This window comes from Cervus canadensis, chromosome 12, assembly GCF_019320065.1.
Source record: "Cervus canadensis isolate Bull #8, Minnesota chromosome 12, ASM1932006v1, whole genome shotgun sequence".
NCBI lineage: Eukaryota > Metazoa > Chordata > Mammalia > Artiodactyla > Cervidae > Cervus > Cervus canadensis.
In genome coordinates this window covers 19,599,695-19,617,004 of record NC_057397.1, presented here as the reverse complement: position 1 = coordinate 19,617,004, position 17,310 = coordinate 19,599,695, and the positions used below count along the sequence as shown (strand labels likewise).

General features: G+C 39.2%; 1 protein-coding gene across 1 annotated transcript in view; it reads right to left on the bottom strand.

The window, feature by feature from the left end:
• SNTG1 (syntrophin gamma 1) overlaps positions 1-17,310 on the bottom strand; it is a 381,189-nt gene that overhangs the window by 180,555 nt on the left and 183,324 nt on the right. The gene's annotated exons all lie outside the window — the stretch shown is intronic.

Here is a 17,310-nt window from a genome sequence, read left to right as displayed (position 1 = left end):
GAGTACATTATCTTCCTCTTTAGAAAAGCCAATTCAAAATATGGGAAGGTGGTTTGTATTCAGAAAATACAACATATCCATTGTTGTTTAGTTGCTAAGTTGGGTCCGACTCTTTGCACCACTATGGACTTCAGCGCGTCATGCTGGAGCCTGTTTAATACTAATGTATCAATGTGAATTCATTACTATTAGTAAGTGCTCCATGCTAATGAACCAGGTTAATATGGAAATACTGTGTGCAGGGGTGTATGGGACTTTGTGCTATAAGTTTTTCTGTAAGTCCAACTCTGTATGTTCATGGGGTTCTCACAGTATGAAAAGTCAAAAGGACAAAATCGGAAGGATGAAATCCCCAGGTCCAATATGCTACTGGAGATCAGTGGAGAAATAACTCCAGAAAAAATGAAGAGATGGAGCCAAAGCAAAAACAACACCCAGTTGTGGATGGGACTGGTGATGGAAGTAGAGTCTGATGTTGTAAAGAGCAATACTGCATAGGAACCTGGAACGTTAGGTCCAAAACTCAAGGCAAATTGGAAGTGGTCAAACAAGAGATGGCAAGAGTGAACATTGATACTTTAAGAATCAGCAAACTAAAATGGACTGGAATGGGTGAATTTAACTCAGATGACCATTATATCTACTCATGTGGGCAAAAATCCCTTAGAAAAAAATGGAGTAGCCGTTAATAGTCAATAAAGGTCCAAAATGAAGCACTTGGATGCAATCTCAAAAATGACAGAATGATCTCCGTTCATTTCCAGGGCAAACCATTCAATATCACATTAATCCAAGTCTATGCCCTGACCAGTAATGCTAAAGAAGTTGAAGTTGAATGGTTCTATGAAGACCTACAAGACCGTCTAGAACTAACACCCAAAAAAGATGTCCTTTTCATTATAGGGGACTGGAATGGCAAAGTAGAAAGTCAAGAAATACCTGGAGTAACAGGCAAATTTGGCCTTGGAGTACAGAATGAAGCATGTCAAAGGCTAATAGTTTTGCCAAATTTTGGTCATAGCAAACACCCTCTTCCAACAACATAAGACAAGACTCTACACATGGACATCACTAGATGGTCAACACCAAAATCAGATTGATTATACTCTTTGCAGCCAAAGATGGAGAAGCTCTATATAGCCAGCAAAAACAAGACTGGGAGCTGACTGTGGCTCAGATCATGAACTCCTTATCGCCAAATTCAGACTTAAATTGAAAAAAGTAGGGAAAATCACTAGACTATTCAGATATGCCCTAAATCAAATCCCTTATGATTATACAGTGGAAGTGACAAATAGATTCAAGGGATTAGATCTAATAGACAGAGTGCTTGAAGAACTGTTCATTACATTTACAGGAGGCAGTAATCATTGGAAGGACTGATTCTGAAGCTGAAACTCCAATACTTAGGCCATGTGATGTGAAGAACTGACTCATTTGAAAAGACCCTGATACTGGGAATGATTGAAGGCAGGAGGAGAAGAGGATAACAGAGGCTGAGATGGTTGGATGCCATCACCGACTCAATGGACATGAGTTTGAGTAAGCTCTGGGAGTTGGTGATGGACAGGGAAGTCTGGCCTACTGCAGTGGATTGGATTGCAAAAAGTTGGACACAAATGAGTGACTGAACTGAACTGAACACTGTACTAAAATTTTAAGCTTATTAAACACACATAAGATACACAATCAGACCTTGATGCTGTGAAAGACTGAAGGCAGGTGGAGAAGGGGAAAACAGAGGATAAGGTGGTTGGATGGCATCACCAACTCAATTATTCGTTTGAGCAAACTCCAGGAGATGGTGAAGGACAGGAAAGCATGGCATACACGGCTGAGCAACTGAACAAAGAAAACAAACTTTCTCAATCAGGAAGAGCTTGGGAAATACAGTAATTCTGTGTCCTTCTTGAAAGAAAAAAAACTTCTTGGTAATTGAAAGCATTCAATTGATAACTGAATAATCAAAATAAATATCGCAGACATTAAAAACTATGCTAAAAACATACTAAAAGCTGATGAGCACTGAATCCATATCAAAGAAGAACTAGCACCAAAGACCTTGAAACTCGTGTTTACAGAAAAACATGTGAATTAACACTCTAGAAATGCAATGTTTAAAACTTAGAAACTATCTCCTTTATGCTATGCTTTCCAAGTAAATACAAGCAAACATATAACAATCATATGAAATAATATGGTTAAAATGGTGAGTTTATCCTAGTTGACAACTTTGGTTTACTTATTCATTTAGATATACAGTGAATAAGTAGACAAATATTCTGGTAAAATTCATCAAGTTGGTGTTCAAAAACATTAATTAGAAATTTTACAATACTTCTCTTTTAAGATCAAGAAACAGGAATAATGTACTGAAATCTGAGCATCTTTTATTTATTTATTTTTTTATTAGCTGGAGGCTAATTACTTCACAACATTGCAGTGGGTTTTGTCATACATTGACATGAATCAGCCATGGAGTTACATGTATTTCCCATCCTGATCCCCTCTCCCACCTCCCTCTCCACCCGATTCCTCTGGGTCTTCCCAGTGCACCAGGCCCAAGCACTTGTCTCATGCATCCCACCTGGGCTGGTGATCTGTTTCACTATAGATAATATACATGCTCTTCTCTCGATACATCCCACCCTTGCCTTCTCCTACAGAGTCCAAAAGTCTGTTCTGTATATCTGTGTCTCTTTTTCTGTTTTGCATATAGGGTTATCATTACCATCTTTCTAAATTCCATATATATGTGTTAGTATACTGTAACGGTCTTTATCTTTCTGGCTTACTTCACTCTGTATGATGGGCTCCAGTTTCATCCATCTCATTAGAACTAATTCAAATGAATTCTTTTTAATGGCTGAGTAATATTCCATGGTGTATATGTACCACAGCTTCCTTATCCATTCGTCTGCTGATGGGCATCTAGGTTGCTTCCATGTCCTGGCTATTATAAACAGAGCTGCGATGAACATTGGGGTGCACGTGTCTCTTTCAGATCTGGTTTCCTCAGTGTGTATGCCCAGAAGTGGGATTGCTGGGTCATATGGCAGTTCTATTTCCAGTTTCTTAAGAAATCTCCACACTGTTTTCCATAGTGGCTGTACTAGTTTGCATTCCCACCAACAGTGTAAGAGGGTTCCCTTTTCTCCACACCTTCTCCTCTCCAGCATTTATTGCTTGTAGACTCTTGGATAGCAGCCATCCTGACTTGCATGTAATGGTACCTCATTGTGGTTTTGATTTGCATTTCTCTGATAATGAGTGATGTTGAGCATCTTTTCATGTGTTTGTTAGCCATCTGTATGTCTTCTTTGGAGAAATGTCTGTTTAGTTCTTTGGCCCATTTTTTGATTGGGTCATTTATTTTTCTGGAATTGAGCTGCAGGAGTTGCTTGTATATTTTTGAGATTAATCCTTCGTCTGTTTCTTCATTTGCTATTATTTTCTCCCAATCTGAGGGCTGTCTTTTCACCTTGCTTATAGTTTCCTTTGTTGTGCAAAAGCTTTTAAGTTTCATTAGGTCCCATTTGTTTATTTTTGCTTTTATTTCCAATATTCTGGGAGGTGGGTCATAGAGGATGCTGCTGTGATTCATGTTGGAGAGTGTTTTGCCTATGTTCTCCTTTAGGAGTTTTATAGTTTCTGGTCTTACATTTAGATCTTTAATCCATTTTGAGTTTATTTTTGTGTATGGTGTTAGAAAGTGTTCTAGTTTCATTCTTTTACAAGTGGTTCACCAGTTACTCTCCAGAAAGCAGGAATAGAACATACCTCAACATAATAAAAGCTATATATGACAAACCCACAGCAAGCATTACCCTTAGTGGTGAAAAATTGAAAGCATTTCCCCTGAAATCAGGAACAAGACAAGGGTGCCCACTCTCACTACTACTATTCAACATAGTTTTGGAAGTTTTGGCCACAGCAATCAGAGCAGATAAAGAAGTAAAAGGAATCCAGATAGGAAAAGAAAAGGTGAAACTCTCGCTGTTTGCAGATGACATGATCCTCTATATAGAAAACCCTAAAGACTCTACCAGAAAATTACTAGAGCTAATCAATGAATATAGTAAAGTTGCAGGATATAAAATTAACACACAGAAATCCCTTGCATTCCTATACACTAACAATGAGAAAACAGAAAGAGAAATTAAGGAAACAATACCATTCACCATTGCAACAAAAAGAATAAAATACTTAGGAATATATCTACCTAAAGAAACAAAGACCTATACATAGAAAACTATAAAACACTGATGAAAGAAATCAAAGAGGACACAAACAGATGGAGAAACATACCATGTTCATGGATTGGAAGAATCAATATTGTCAAAATAGCTATACTACCCAAAGCAATCTATAGACTCAATGCAATCCCTATCAAGCTACCAACAGTGTTTTTCACAGATCTAGAACAAATAATTTCACAATTTGTATGGAAATACAAAAAACCTTGAATATCCAAAGTAATCTTGAGAAAGAAGAATGGAACTGGAGGAATCAACCTGCCTGACTTCAGAGTCTACTACAAATCTGAGCGTCTTTAAAGAGGTATCCTAATACCATCTGACTTCATTGATTTCTTTTGAGGTTTTTACTTGGTTTTTTCCTCACTCTTACTAATTTTACTAAGCACTCATGCTTCATAAGTTTTTTAGGTGAAGAACCTTGATGTCCTGCATGGTTTTTACATACTCAGTAAATTTTCACTAAACATGGATTGATTTGTTGCCTAAAATGTAGCTCTGAGAAACAATTTGAAAGTAGTCAACTCTCTCATACTCCACTCATACCCCTACTAAATTATGACGTGGACTAAGTAAGTTTTTATAATTATAACTTTGTAACAGTGACAAGGGTGATCCCTGAGAGGACTTTAAAACTGTTACACATGTTCCTGAAATTCCCACAGCAAAACACAGCAGTTTAATAATCCTCAACTGCTCCCCCAGAGATTAAATATTAAAAATATAATCAAGACAAGACCATAAATATTTACCTCATCTGACAGACTGTAGCTTGCTATTTGTTTTCCCAGATGTATAACTATTTTGATTCAATTTTTGCTGTTGTTTTTCAGTCACCAAGTCATGACCAACTCTTCCCAACCCCATGGACTGCAACACACCAGGCTTTCCTGCCCCTCACCATCTCCCAGGGTTTGCCCAAATTCATGTCTAAATTTGATTCAGTTAGTTGTATGTTTTTCCCTATTCACTTTTTCTTCATTATTTTTTCTCACTGGTTCCCATACTTCAGGTTTGAGATTATTGATAGGGTCCATTAATGTTTTCCCAGAAAATTTATATCATTGAAATTATCTGACAAATAAGCAACTCATAACAGTTCTAGAATTTAGCTCTGTATATCTGAAAGAATCCTTGTTTATTATTCACAATAAGTTCAACCAACAGGAGTTCTGAAGAGATTTCCATTCCAATTAGACAGACTCATTATAAGACTTCTAGTCAGGCAGAGAGTACATTTCAAGGTCAAAGGTCAAAGACAAGGGAAGCGAAAGTAGAAAACAATAAAAGAAATCTTTGCAATTTCAGAAGTGAAGAGCTGGAAATGAGTAGCTGTCAGGTAAAGCAACTCCTTGTCTTTGGGAAATATTACATTCAGTCATTACACAAAATCATACTTTCTTCTAGATTCTAGAGAAAGAATAATTCATACAGCTAACTTTCGTTAGCTACATAGATGCCAAGTTGGTGTCTTCCAGGACCATCAATAAGATTAAGAGAGGATAATTAGTAAAACTGATAAATTTTTAAATAAAATATAAATAAAATTAATTAATGAAAATTTTATTAATCTAGATCATATTTAGGTACCTTCCATAACAATCAATACAGGATAGTTTCACAGACATGGTTAGTATCTTTTTGGACAATAATTGTATAATTCTGAAATGGAACTTGTGAAAAGTTTGTAAGATAGCCCCTCCTCCTAACAAAATAAATACATAAGTAAATGACCTTTTATATGAACATAGGACCATATTACTTAATTGCTTAACAGTGTTTTAAATTCTACTTAGTAGTATCTATCAGATTCATTTTCAATTTCATACAAAATAGACTGAAGTCATGTGACTCTGCCTTAATTTAGATAAAGAACCATTCATCTTCTGCTTTATCTTGAAAAATGTATATGACTTCTCATATACTTGAAAAAGTTCCTATAATCTAATGTAACCACAACTTAAGGAGTTAAGAGAATGTTAAACCCTTACTGGATTTATTCTTTATATTAATATAACCTATTTTCACTTTTTCTTCTAAGGAGCAAGCATCTCTTAATTTCATGGCTGCAGTAACCATCTGAAGTGATTTTGGAGCCCAAGAAAATAGTCTGTCACTGTTTCCATTGTTTCCCCATTTACCATGAAGTGATGCCACCAGATGCCAGAATCTTCATTTATGACAAACCTATACTGCTTATTAAAAAGCAAAGACATTACTTTGCCAACAAAGGTCCATATAGTCAAAACTATGACTTTTCCAGTAGTCATGTCTGGATGTGAGAGTTGGACCATAAAGAAGACTGAGCACTGAAGAACTGATGCTTTTGAATTGTGGTGCTGGAGAAGAATCTTGAGAGTCCCTGGGACTCCAAGATTAAACCAGTCAATCCTGAAGGAAATCAACCCTAAATATTCATTGGAAGGACTGATGCTGAAGCTGAAGCTCCAATACTTTGACTAGCTGATGCACAGAGTCAATTCATTAGAAAAGACCCTGATGCTAGGAAAGATTGAAGGCAGGAGAAGGGGACAACAGAGGATGAAGTGGTTGGATGGTATCATCGACTCAATGGGCATGAGTTTGAGTAAGCTTCAGGAAATAGTGAAGAACAGGGAAGCCTGGTGTGCTGCAGTGCATGGGGTCACAACAAGTTGGACATGACTAAGTGACTGAACAACATTTTCACCTTAGATGTTCTATAAAAATTATATTTCTTGAAAGAAATTTTCTAGTTTATCATAATTTGTACATCACATATATTTGAACCAAAGTTTTATTACTTTTGTTCTCTCTCACTCACACTTCACCTCCAATTGATGCAGCAATGCTGAAAAACACAACCATAAACTAACCTCCTCCTCCCCCACCTTCCCTGCTTTATCAGGCACCATCACAGTGTTCACCAGGATAATTATACAAGCCCCTTAACTGATCTTCAAAATTAGACTTCACCACCATGGAGCCAGTTCCTCTGCCCAGAAGGAAGTTGTAGAAACATTTTGGTCTGACCTGGACAACCCACAGTTCACACTCAGTCATGGCTCCCCTCGCACCCGCCTCAGCAGCATCCTTGTAGCAGATGCCAAGTCCCTGGGTGACTCCAAGCCTTGCGGGATGCCCTCCCAGGCCTCTGCAAGTCATCTCTGACTGCCTGCCTCCTCATTTTTCATCTGTTCCCTCCGTACAGCCATCTGCTTCCTTACGTGGCTCAGACACTCCAACAATGAATTTACTCGAGGGCCCTAGCATGGCTGATCCCAGAACAGAAAACACTCTTAATCTGCATTATTAGCCCTCACACTTTCTACACGTGTCTGTTTAAATGTGGGCTCCAGGAGACCTACGCTGACCTTTGTGTTTGAAGTTGTAACCTGCATCTGTCCACATTCAACTTTTCTCACCCTCCCAATTCTCATGATGCTGATCAACTTTCAATCTTCTCCTGAAACAATAATATGAACTAACATCCTATACATCCTTTTGTATTACAGTTATAATTTGCTTTCTGTCTTTGCTGAGTATGAATTATTTTTCTGTTTTAGTCATTGATGTCCCTCAGCACTTTGTCTGTCTGGCACACAGTGGGTACCATGTAGATGGTTGGGATGAAGCAATGACTGGGTAGGTGTTCTTTGCAGAATTTCTGTCAGAACTTTTGTTCTTCAGAAACCATTTGAGCCATGTTGGGTTAAGTATTTGCATGAGGCTTTTTCTGTGAAACTATGTAATTATATTCTGAAAGCTGCTTTTATTCCCCTCAAAGCCCTTATCACATAACATGACTCTCTAAGAATCATTCCTTAAAAATATGCTAAACTATTCTAAACTTCAGCACACTAATCATCCTCCATGTTGATGCAGATTCTATCTCACTCCAAGAAAAGTTTGACATGCTTTATTAGTTTTTATTATGGAAAATTTGAATAAACATTATCATTCAAAAAAACGCATAGAATTAAAGGTTGCATAGTCTAAGTGGCACGCGGTATATATAATCACTCTAGTGGTCAGGCTCAAGGCTATGGCCCTGGTGTCTGGGGCTGGCGCGCATGGTCCACAAAGAAGGCAGTGACAGGTGACACAGAAGGATGGGCAGGAAGCAGGAGCAAGCTGTGCCTGCTAGATGAGCCAGACTCACAGGAAAGGCGGGAACACGTGCCAGTTCTTACCATACATGATCTTGGTGGGACAGGGACCTTGCAGAGCGGGGGCTCTTCATCATGGAGCCAAGTACACTAACCCACCCAGGGAAACAAAGAAGCTGGAAGGGGACCCGAGGGAGTACACACAGCACTTGTGGCCTCTCCTGTATTCATCAGCCTCCCACAGGAAGACCCCTGTGTACCCCCCAACCCAGCCAGAAACACACAGGAAGGACTGCTCTGGGCAGGCAGTGCAGCCTTGCCTCAACCAGGCAATGTTCAAGAAAGACATTGCAGTGGGCACCTGCTTGACAAATGGAGGATATTATAACCAAGTACGGGTATTATATACCTTAACTCAAACCGTGCCATGCCCCCAGAGAATCTTAGTCATAGGATGTTCAGAGTCAAAAGGCTTAGGAAGTAAACTCCTGTACAAATAGATTCCATAATTAAGCTTCGCTGAATCATCCTGATGAAAGAAAACTGAATTATACCTTCATTTTTTAGCCCACAATCTAATTCTTGGAAAGCAATCTATGTAGGTATGAAACACTCAACTATAATCAACTAACAAAAACAGCTCAAAAACTTAGAGCTGATTAAAATGATCCTACTGCTATTCATTATCAGAAAGCCTTTCAGACTTTAACTGGCTGCCAAAAGAAAATATTTGTTAGTGATTTTAAAAAGAAGTGGAGAGGAGGAGGAGCCAAGATGGCGGAGGAGTAGGACGGGGAGACCACTTTCTCTCCTACAAATTCATCAAAAGAATAACTGAATGCAGAGCAAACCTCACAAAACAACTTCTGATCGCTAGCTGAGGTCATCAGGTGCCCAGAAAAGCAGACCATTGTCTTCGAAAGGAGGTAGGACAAAATATAAAAGATAAAAAGTGAGACAAAAGAGCTAAGGACGGAGACCCGTCCCGGGAAGGGAGTCTTAGGCGGCCTTGCTTGGGCTAGGGTCCGGGCCTGAGTGCCCTGAGGACAATCGGAGGGAGCTTCTGTGAGGTGCCAACTTGAACTGTGGGAGACCAAAAGAGAGAAAATTAACCGGCCGGAACACACTGCCGGCCGTTCGCAGAACAAAGGGACGGAGAAAGTCCCAAGAAGAGGTCGCAGGCTGCGGACCCGCCCAGCCCTGCCGGAGGCAGGAGGCAGGGGGGAGGGGAAGGTCGCGGCGAGACACAGGGCGCAGGCACCCGACCGGCGCGGGCGGGGACTGGGGCTGGGGACGCAGAGGGCGGAAGGCGCGCGCACCCGACTGGCGCCAGCGGAAACTGAGACTGGGTCCGCGGAAGGGAGTGAGTGCGCCACACCTGGGGATAGTGCGCCCATCAAGCCCCTCGCTGCCTGGACCGCTCTGACGGGGAAGGCACAGAGAGCAGGCGCAGCTTTTCCTTCCGCGCTTTTGTGTAACACCGGAGGGCTGGAACCTAGCGCAGCGCGGGGCGCGCTCCATATAGAACAGCCGGGAGCCTGAGCAGCGCAGACGGAGAAAGCAGCGTCAGCCCCTCCCAGCAGCGCCAGCCCGCCCCCGCAGGGCCAGCCCCTCCCCGCAGCGTCAGCCCCGCCCCGCAGCGCCAGCCCATCCCCGCAGCGTCAGCCCCTCCCAGCAGCGCAACGGAACTAGCTAACTGAATAAGACTCCACCTCCGCCCGCCTGTGTCAGGGCGGAAATGAGGCTCTGAAGAGACCGGCAAACAGAAGCCAAATAAACAAAGGGAACCGCTTCAGAAGGGACTGGTGCAACAGATTAAAATCCCTGTAGAAAACACCGACTTCACCGGAAGGGCCCTGTAGATATCGAGAAGTGTAAGCTGGAACGAGGAGCTATCTGAAACTGAGCCGAACCCACACTGACCGCAACAGCTCCAGAGAAACTCCTAGATATATTTTTACTTTTTTTTTTCTAAGTAAGGAAAAAAAAAAATTTTTTTTCTTTTTATATATTTTTTTTATTTTTTCTCTTTTATTTTCCTTTAAAATTCCCTATTACTCCCCCATTACTCCTTAACTTTCATTTTCATAGATTTTTACGATTTTTTTAATTAGGGGGAAAAAAAATTTTTTTTTTCTTTCTTTCTTTCTTTTTTTTTGTTTTTTTTTTCTTTTTTTTCTTTTTCTTTTTTTTCTTTTTTCTTCTTTTTTTTCCTTTCCGTTTTCTCTTTTATTTTCTATTTTTCTTTTTCTCTTATTTCTTTTAAAGTCCTCTAGAACTCCTCTACTACTCTTCATTTTCATTTTCACTACACTATAACCTTACCAAAAAAAAAAAAAGAGAAGCCCTATCTTTAAACCGAAGATTATTCTCTCCCAATCTTGCCTCTCTGTTTTCTACCTCAGAACACCTCTATTTCCTCCTTTCCCCTTCTCTTCCCAATCCAATTCTGTGAATCCTTGTAGGTGTCTGAGATACGGAGAACACTCTGGGAACAGACAGCTGCGTAGATCTGTCTCTCTCCTCTGAGTCCCCCTTTTTCTCCTCCTGCTCATCTCTATCTCCCTCCTCCCTTTTCTCCTGTTCATGTAACTCTGTGAACCTCTCTGGGTGTCCCTAACAGGGGAGAATCTTTTCGCCATTAACCTAGAAGTTTTATTATCAGTGCTGTATAGTTGAAGAAGTCCTGAGACTACAGGAAGAATAAAACTGAAATCCAGAGGCAGGAAACTTAAGCCCAAAACCTGAGAACACCAGAAAACTCCTGACTACATGGAACTTTAAGCAATAAGTGACCGTCCAAAAGCCTCCATACCTACACTGAAACCAACCACCACCCAAGAGCCAGTAAGTTTTAGAGCAAGACATACCACGCAAATTCTCCAGCAACACAGGAACATAGCCCCGAATGTCAACATACAGGCTGCCCAAGGTGACACCTAACACATAGACCCATCTCAAAACTCATTACTGGGCACTCCATTGCTCTCCAAAAAGAAGAAATCAAGTTCCACGCACCAGAACACTGACGCAAGCTTCCCTAACCGGGAAACCTTGACAAGCCAATCATCTAACCCCACCCACTGGGTAAATCCTCCACAATAAAAAGGAACCACAGACCTCCAGAATACAGAAAGCCCACTCCAGACACAGCAATCTAAACAAGATGAAAAGGCAAAGAAATACCCAACAGGTAAAGGAACATGAAAAATGCCCACCAAGTCAAACAAAAGAGGAGGAGATAGGGAATCTACCTGAAAAAGAATTTAGAATAATGATAATAAAAATGATCCAAAATCTTGAAAACAAAATGGAGTTACAGATAAATAGCCTGGAGACAAAGATTGAAAAGATACAAGAATTGTTTAATAAAGACCTAGAAGAAATAAAAAAGAGTCAATTAAAAATGAATAATGTAATGAATGAGATCAAAAACACTTTGGAGGGAACCAAGAGTAGAATAACGGAGGCAGAAGATAGGATAAGTGAGGTAGAAGATAAAATGGTGGAAATAAATGAAGCAGAGAGGAAAAAAGAAAAAAGGATCAAAAGAAATGAGGACAACCTCAGGGACCTCTGGGACACTGTGAAACGCCCCAACATTCGAATCATAGGAGTTCCAGAAGAAGAAGACAAAAAGAAAGGCCATGAGAAAATACTCGAGAAGATAATAGCTGAAAACTTCCCTAAAATGGGGAAGGAAATAGCCACTCAAGTCCAAGAAACCCAGAGAGTCCCAAACAGGATAAACCCAAGGCGAAACACCCCAAGACACATATTAATCAAACTAACAAAGATCAAACACAAAGAACAAATATTAAAAGCAGCAAGGGAAAACAACAAATAACACACAAAGGGATTCCCATAAGGATAACAGCTGACCTATCAATAGAAACCCTCCAGGCCAGAAGGGAATGGCAGGACGTCCTGAAAGTAATGAAAGAGAATAACCTACAACCTAGATTACTGTATCCAGCAAGGATCTCATTCAGATATGAAGGAGAATTCAAAAGCTTTACAGATAAGCAAAAGCTGAGAGAATTCAGCACCACCAAACCAGCTCTTCAACAAATGCTAAAGGATCTTCTCTAGACAGGAAATGCAGAAAGGTTGTATAAACGTGAACCCAAAACAACAAAGTAAATGGCAACGGGACCACACCTATCAATAATTACCTTAAATGTAAATGGGTTGAATGCCCCAACCAAAAGACAAAGATTGGCTGAATGGATACAAAAACAAGACCCCCATATATGCTGTCTACAAGAGACCCACCTCAAAACAAGAGACACATACAGACTAAAAGTGAAGGGCTGGAAAAAAATATTTCATGCAAATGGAGACCAAAAGAAAGCAGGAGTCGCAATACTCATATCAGATAAAATAGACTTTCAAATAAAAGCTGTGAAAAGAGACAAAGAAGGACACTACATAATGATCAAAGGATCAATCCAAGAAGAAGATATAACAATTATAAATATATATGCACCCAACATAGGAGCACCGCAATATGTACGGCAAACACTAACGAGTATGAAAGAGGAAATTAATAGTAACACAATAATAGTGGGAGACTTTAATACCCCACTCACAACTATGGATAGATCAACTAAACAGAAAATTAACAAGGAAACACAAACTTTAAATGACACAATGGACCAGCTAGACCTAATTGATATCTATAGGACATTTCACCCCAAAACAATCAACTTCACCTTTTTCTCAAGTGCACACGGAACCTTCTCCAGAATAGATCACATCCTGGGCCATAAATCTAGTCTTGGAAAATTCAAAAAAATTGAAATCATTCCAGTCATCTTTTCTGACCACAGTGCAGTAAGATTAGATCTCAATTACAGGAAAAAAATTGTTAAAAATTCAAACATATGGAGGCTAAATAACACGCTTCTGAATAACCAACAAATCATAGAAGAAATCAAAAAAGAAATCAAAATATGTATAGAAATGAATGAAAATGAAAACACAACAACCCAAAACCTATGGGACACTGTAAAAGCAGTGCTAAGGGGAAGGTTCATAGCATTACAGGCTTACATCAAGAAACAAGAAAAAAGCCAAATAAATAACCTAACTCTACACCTAAAGCAATTAGAGAAGGAAGAAATGAAGAACCCCAGGGTTAGCAGAAGGAAAGAAATCTTAAAAATTAGGGCAGAAATAAATGCAAAAGAAACTAAAGAGACCATAGCAAAAATCAACAAAGCTAAAAGCTGGTTTTTTGAAAAAATAAACAAAATTGACAAACCATTAGCAAGACTCATTAAGAAACAAAGAGAGAAGAACCAAATTAACAAAATTAGAAATGAAAATGGAGAGATCACAACAGACAACACTGAAATACAAAGGATCATAAGAGACTACTACCAGCAGCTCTATGCCAATAAAATGGACAACTTGGATGAAATGGACAAATTCTTAGAAAAGTATAACTTTCCAAAACTGAACCAGGAAGAAATAGAAGATCTTAACAGACCCATCACAGGCAAGGAAATCGAAACTGTAATCAAAAATCTTCCAGCAAACAAAAGCCCAGGACCAGATGGCTTCACAGCTGAATTCTACCAAAAATTTAGAGAAGAGCTAACACCTATCTTACTCAAACTCTTCCAGAAAATTGCAGAAGAAGGTAAACTTCCAAACTCATTCTATGAGGCCACCATCACCCTAATTCCAAAACCTGACAAAGATGCCACAAAAAAAAGAAAACTACAGGCCAATATCACTGATGAACATAGATGCAAAAATCCTTAACAAAATTCTAGCAAACAGAATCCAACAACATATTAAAAAAATCATACACCACGACCAAGTGGGCTTTATCCCAGGAATGCAAGGATTCTTTAATATCCACAAATCAATCAATGTAATACACCACATTAACAAATTGAAAGATAAAAACCATATGATTATCTCAATAGATGCAGAGAAAGCCTTTGACAAAATTCAACACTCATTTATGATTAAAACTCTCCAAAAAGCAGGAATAGAAGGAACATACCTCAACATAATAAAAGCTATATATGACAAACCCACAGCAAGCATCACCCTCAATGGTGAAAAATTGAAAGCATTTCCCCTGAAATCAGGAACAAGACAAGGGTGCCCACTCTCACCACTACTGTTCAACATAGTGTTGGAAGTTTTGGCCACAGCAATCAGAGCAGAAAAAGAAGTAAAAGGAATCCAGATAGGAAAAGAAGAAGTGAAACTCTCACTGTTTGCAGATGACATGATCCTCTACATAGAAAACCCTAAAGACTCTACCAGAAAATTACTAGAGCTAATCAATGAATATAGTAAAGTTGCAGGATATAAAATTAACACACAGAAATCCCTTGCATTCCTATATACTAACAATGAAAAAACAGAAAGAGAAATTAAGGAAACAATACCATTCACCATTGCAACAAAAAGAATAAAATACTTAGGAGTATATCTACCTAAAGAAACAAAAGACCTATACATAGAAAACTATAAAACACTGATGAAAGAAATCAAAGAGGACACAAACAGATGGAGAAACATACCGTGTGGATTGGAAGAATCAATATTGTCAAAATGGCTATTCTACCCAAAGCAATCTATAGATTCAATGCAATCCCTATCAAGCTACCAACGGTATTTTTCACAGAACTAGACCAAAGAATTTCACAATTTGTATGGAAATACAAAAAACCTCGAATAGCCAAAGTAATCTTGAGAAAGAAGAATGGAACTGGAGGAATCAACCTGCCTGACTTCAGACTCTACTACAAAGCCACAGTCATCAAGACAGTATGGTACTGGCACAAAGACAGAAATATAGATCAATGGAACAGAATAGAAAGCCCAGAGATAAATCCACGAACCTATGGACACCTTATCTTTGACAAAGGAGGCAAGGATATACAATGGAAAAAAGACAACCTCTTTAACAAGTGGTGCTGGGAAAACTGGTCAACCACTTGTAAAAGAATGAAACTAGAACACTTTCTAACACCATACACAAAAATAAACTCAAAATGGATTAAAGATCTAAATGTAAGACCAGAAACTATAAAACTCCTAGAGGAGAACATAGGCAAAACACTCTCCGACATAAATCACAGCAAGATCCTCTATGACCCACCTCCCAGAATATTGGAAATAAAAGCAAAACTAAACAAATGGGATCTAATGAAACTTAAAAGCTTTTGCACTACAAAGAAACTATAAGTAAGGTGAAAAGACAGCCGTCAGATTGGGAGAAAATAATAGCAAATGAAGAAACAGACAAAGGATTAATCTCAAAAATATACAAGCAACTCCTGCAGCTCAATTCCAGAAAAATAAATGACCCAATCAAAAAATGGGCCAAAGAACTAAACAGACATTTCTCCAAAGAAGACATACAGATGGCTAACAAACACATGAAAAGATGCTCAACATCACTCATTATCAGAGAAATGCAAATCAAAACCACAATGAGGTACCATTACACTCCAGTCAGGATGGCTGCTATCCAAAAGTCTACAAGCAATAAATGCTGGAGAGGGTGTGGAGAAAAGGGAACCCTCTTACACTGTTGGTGGGAATGCAAACTAGTACAGCCACTATGGAAAACAGTGTGGAGATTCCTTAAAAAACTGGAAATAGAACTGCCATATGACCCAGCAATCCCACTTCTGGGCATACACACTGAGGAAACCAGATCTGAAAGAGACACGTGCACCCCAATGTTCATCGCAGCACTGTTTATAATAGCCAGGACATGGAAGCAACCTAGATGCCCATCAGCAGATGAATGGATAAGGAAGCTGTGGTACATATACACCATGGAATATTACTCAGCCATTAAAAAGAATTCATTTGAACCAGTCCTAATGAGATGGATGAAACTGGAGCCCCTTATACAGAGTGAAGTAAGCCAGAAAGATAAAGAACATTACAGCATACTAACACATATATATGGAATTTAGAAAGATGGTAACGATAACCCTATATGCAAAACAGAAAAAGAGACACAGAAATACAGAACAGACTTTTGAACTCTGTGGGAGAAGGTGAGGGTGGGATGTTTCAAAAGAACAGCATGTATACTATCTATGGTGAAACAGATCACCAGCCCAGGTGGGATGCATGAGACAAGTGCTCGGGCCTGGTGCACTGGGAAGACCCAGAGGAATCGGGTGGAGAGGGAGATGGGAGGGGGGATCGGGATGGGGAATAAGTGTAAATCTATGGCTGATTCATATCAATGTATGACAAAACCCACTGAAATGTTGTGAAGTAATTAGCCTCCAACTAATAAAAAAATTTAAAAAAAAAAAAAAAGAAAAAAAAAAAAACATTACTTAAACCTGCAAAAAAAAAAAAAAAAGAAGTGGAGAAAAAAGTGAAAGTGAAGTCATTCAATCGTGTCCGACTCTTTGTGACCCCATGGACTGTAGCCTACTAGGCTCCTCAGTCCATGGAATTTTCCAGGCAAGAGTATTGGAGTGCGTTGCCATTTCCTTCTCCAGGGCTTCTTCCCAACCCAGGGATTGAACCTGGGTCTCCCATATTGCAGGCAGACGCTTTACCGTCTGAGCCATCAGGGAAGCCATGGAGAAAAAAGCCACTATGAATTTGATATAAGCACAAAAACTTCCTGAGCTCTGGGTAAACATAAGAAATATGGTGCATTAAAATGGAAAGTTATACTGTTTATAGTTCTTTGGTAAATGTCACTACCATTATTCTTATAGTTTGTTGGCATAATAATGGATCTTCAGAAAAGATTAGGGATGAAATACCAAAAGCTGACACATTTTTAATAACATTTTCCATTTCTCACATGCTTCTGTAATCTCTTTCCCTAATCGTCTTTGCAGGGACAACGTGATTCCAGTTAATCATCCAACTCCAGCACTCATTGTTGATGGGAATTCAGTGCATAGCATCTCATGTTTCCTCTCAGAAAAATAACCAGGTTCATCTATTTCTCT